Source organism: Durio zibethinus, chromosome 6, assembly GCF_047325235.1.
Source record: "Durio zibethinus cultivar Kanyao isolate XHJ-2024 chromosome 6, ASM4732523v1, whole genome shotgun sequence".
Taxonomy (NCBI): Eukaryota; Viridiplantae; Streptophyta; class Magnoliopsida; order Malvales; family Malvaceae; genus Durio; species Durio zibethinus.
The window spans coordinates 19,671,313-19,676,150 of record NC_143167.1 but is presented as its reverse complement, the minus strand read 5'-3'; positions in this window follow the sequence as shown (position 1 = coordinate 19,676,150).

The window sequence follows — 4,838 nt, the reverse complement described above, 5'->3', positions numbered from 1 at the left end:
GGCATAAAAAGTTGTAAACAGACACAAATTGCAAATTATGACACATATATCAATAATGGAAACCAAGTTCATTCATTCGGATAAGTTTAATATCATAAACTTACTATTTCTTTTTGCTTTCTTGCAAAACTTTTTGATCTACTTGTGTGGCTATATTTCTGTTGCTTTCTGCTATCAATCCTAAACTTTTTTCTTTCCTATCATAAAAAATAATTGTGTATATGGTAAAAATACAATTTTACCAACTTAAATCATAAAACACTTTTATTATTAAAACTAATATTAAAAGTTATAAATTAGTATCTCTTTTTTTCTTGAGAACTAAAATCTAACTAATTGTTCATATTGCCACCTAATCACATTACGGGGTAGTTTTTCCATTGTGGCCTTTATAGTAGTATTTTGATCGAAATATTTTTTCTTCAAATTATGCCTATAGTCTTTCCATTTCTTTCCCAATGACTTAAGCACAAATGAAGTTGATATTTCAAGTATAAATCTTGATTGTAATAATACAAAAAGAAAAGTTTTAATCAATAAACCAAATTTAAAATAATTAATTTTTTTATATGTAATTAATTATACTAATAACTCAATAAAGTTTAAAGCATCGGCCTTAACTTCTGCTAGAACTTTATGCCATGTTTCATAATGAATAGGCAATTTCATTCCATTACAGGCAATCATGCCTAGAAATCCAGCCAACCGTTGAGACTCTTCACCAATTGGTTGCCTATCAGAGTTTGAAGACACTACAATACGCTCGTTTAGAAGTAGTGCAAATAATTCTTTCAAAGTTGTCCGACCTCAAGTCTTCTGTTGACCATTGTTATCAACTGCAAAAAATAAAAAATCAATTTGTAAATTACCAATATTTTAATCATTATAATCAAAATCTAAATATAAGATTTATGATACTTGCATTCAAATTAAAAGCAGAATCAATTAACGGGATACTATCTAAACCTGGACTTTCTGTATTGCTAGATCCAATATCAGTTGAAGGGTTGGAATGACTAAGTTAGAATCAATAGTATGTGCATTCCCCTCCAAAGGACTTAGTCCATAGCCAAGATCAACAAATACCGTAAACGATTTTGATCTAATATTTTTGATATGTATACCTTTCAATCTACTCCTCCGCATTGTAGATTAGATACATCATAAAAGTGAATATATAAAAACATATATAAAGACATTGAGAAGTTAAGAAGTCATAACCAATGATATATAAAGAACATTTCAATTTAATTAAATTAAAAGACAATGTATGATTTACAATACAATCAATATACAAAAGCAAATGTGACATAAATTACATACAACCATTTATTATATTATGTTTTAAACACTTGAATTGCAAAATATGGATGATCCATCATGGTTCATAAATGTCTTCATTAACATCTTCATGGACCCACTGAACAGAGGTACTGGAGATATTTTCATCCAAGTTTTGTTTAACAAAAAAAAAACATTTAGTTCCATGTTTAACATCATCTCTGGTATCTGACCCCATATCAAATAAATCTTTAAGTGTGTTTCAAAGAACAACAAACCAACCCAATTCTTTGGGGTCTTCAGAATAAAAAAAACATGTTTGACTCGAGACGAAAAAACATAAGGTTTATCAATGAATTGTTTCCAATGTGAATTAATCGAGAAAAATTAACAATTGTAAATCCAAACTAATCTTTCTTAATACCTCTTGCACTATTCACATCAGCCCAATCACATTGAAATAAGACAACTTTTCACTTGCCATAATAATCCAACTCAATGATGTCATTAATCATGCCATACTAGTCAACATTTCCCTCAAAAGTGTTTGTGTCCCTAGCACTAGCATAGCTAATAGTTGATGAAGTAACAAGAACTCTTGAATTTTGTGTACTTTTAAATGTCTCACGAGATTTAGTGTGAAATCTAAATTCATTGATGATGAAACTTTTGTATCATTTCACAGACCTTGTGAAAGACACTTCACCTTTTCACTAACAAGCTTTCCACCCCAAACCAATAAAGGTGGAATAAATATATATGTTATTAATTTTATTTATACCTTAAGCATTCTATGTAGATTTTTCATAATGGGAAGTATGGCATTATTTACAGTTGCTCCTAACCATTCATGAAAGTTTCGATGAATAACTTATCAAGCTCTCGAGGGTTTGATCATCAATAATGTGCATGAGCTTTTAAATTATTTCTATACTCACTACAAAGTATCATGATAAAGTATTAACAATAAGAAAAATACAATAAATTATGCTTAATGGAATGAATTATTTCATTGCAAAAAAACTTATGTGCAAAATGATTCAATTGAGTCATGATGGAAAATAACATATAGATATGCTTATGCCCAAGATTTATCATCTAACTCCATTTCAGCTTTGCCTATTGGTTGTCCAAAACTTTCAAAAAGATAACTGTAGGCAAAGTCAGTATGTTGCATACCAACATTTTTTTATGGTCTATTAAATCTCATTTCAATATCTTCCAAATAATGAGAACAAAATATCATACATTCTTTTGCTAAATATCTTTCAGCAAAAGAACTTTTCAGATAGTGTTTGTTACGACAATAAGACTTTAACCTTTCGAAAAATCTAAAGCATAAAACATTTGTCATACACCTTTTTAACTAGAGTGATATGATTAACACAAACAACCTAATCAAGCTATTAACAAATAATATCTTTTGATAGGATACATCCATCAATAGTAAATTGGTCCATCAACTTTTACTTCATATGGAAGGTGGATAACCAAATGCATCATAATAGTGAAGAAGTTTGGACGTAAAATCTTCTCTAAATGGCATAAAATAATCATGGCTCAATCTTCAAGTTTGTCGAGCTCTTCCACATTCAGAACTTTCTTACATAGAGCTTTAAATATGTTACTCAATTTAATTACCACTGAAGTGACTTGCTTTGACATTGATGAACGTAAAGTAAGAGAAAAGTAAGTCTTGCATTAAAATGTGATAATCATGTGACTTTAATGAAGAAAGTTTTCACTCTTTTAGATTCACACATCTCGATATATTTAACGCATAGCCATCCAAAACTTTCATAATTTTTCAAAACCTTGCAAAGCACATCTTTTTCAACTTTAGAAATCTTAAAATAGGTATGAGGCAATTGATATTTGCCATTAGGAAGCAACTTTGGATGAAGGTCAAGGCGAATCCCCATATCAACTAGGTCAAGACAACTCTTTAAGTCATCTTTATGATCTTTTATTCATATTGAGAATTGTCTCAATAAAATTTTCACAAACATTCTTCTATATATGCATCAAATCAAGGTTATGATGTAATAAATTATATTCCCAATAAGGTAAGTAAAAAAAGATACTTCTTTTCTTCCATAACTTAGACTCATTGGGGTCATCTTTTTCATCTTCTTTCTCATCACTTTGAACATCAGGATCACCAACTTAAGTATCGGTATCACTAATGTTAGCTCAAAGACTTGGAATAAACTAAGAGGAGGGTGAATTGATTTTAATAAAATTTTCAAAGATAATATTCAATAACCATAAATTATCAAAATAGATAAGCACAATAGATGAATATAAATAAGAGATAGGGTTAGAGAATTTAACACCAAGATTTATAGAGGTTCGGTCTTTTCTTAGGCACCTACGTTCTCTCCCGTAGCCTCTCTTGCTAAGGAGTTCAATCCACTATTTGATGAAGATTACAACTAAGCTTTCACAAAGCTTTACAAACTCAACAACATACACTCTTAAGGGTTATCCTCCCCCTTAAGCTTACACACTCACAGTACAGAGAATTCAGAAGTGTTTGGTAAACTTTAAGAACCTCACAAAGGCTAGGTGTTTGCTAAGTTGAAGTACACAAATGTATAGATAAGAAAGTAGAGAAAAACTGATATGAATTCTGTATTTTTTCTCTTTTTATAACTTTGAATACTTGAACAGATTGGTAGGTGAATAGCAATAAGTTTTTTTTTGCTCTTATTACTCTTGGTCTGTAGTGAAATGCTTGATTTATAGTTAGGAAGAAGTTGAGAGCTGTTGGATTGCATTTAATGCTTCAAACCTACAGAAATTTTGTACAGAAAATAGCCGTTGGGAGTTTCAGGCCTTCAAGGGATGGATCCCCTCTCTTAGGGGATCGATTGGTTCATGTTTGAGAAAGCCTGATTTTATGCCTATTTTGCCTTACCCGATCGATCCCTTGCTTAAGGGGATCGATCTGTTCTTTTAGGTGATCGATCCCCTATGTGAGGGGATCGATCCTTTTTCTGGGATTCCACACTTGGGGGACATTCTGTTTGTACAACTGATTGATCCCTTTAAGAGGGGATCGATCCTTTGCCTTAGGTGATCGATCCTCTATATGAGGGGATCGATCCCTTTTCTAAAAAATTGCACGAGAAAAGTATTCTGTATGAAAAAGTGATCGATCCCTTAAATGAGGGGATCAATCCATTCTGCTAACCAATCGATCCCTACAAAGAGGGGATCGATCAATTTTTGCCAAATCTTGAAAACTTTCAGTTTTGGTTGAAAACAAGATCGATCCCTTTTGCTAGGGGATCGATCTGGTAATGGAGGGGATGATCCCTTCCCTGAGGGTATCGATTGCTTCTATCAAAACTTGCATAAATCATGTTTTGTTCCGAGAATTTGAGTTGTTTTGGTTCTCAAATGAATTTTGGCAAGATAGAAGGGTGGAAAAATGTTCAATTTAAGCTTAGACAAGATTGAAATAAGATTGATAAATTTTTATTTTGTCAAATCAAAATTCTTAATCAATTCAAGGCCAACAATCTCTCCCTTTTTGATATGACAAAACCAAA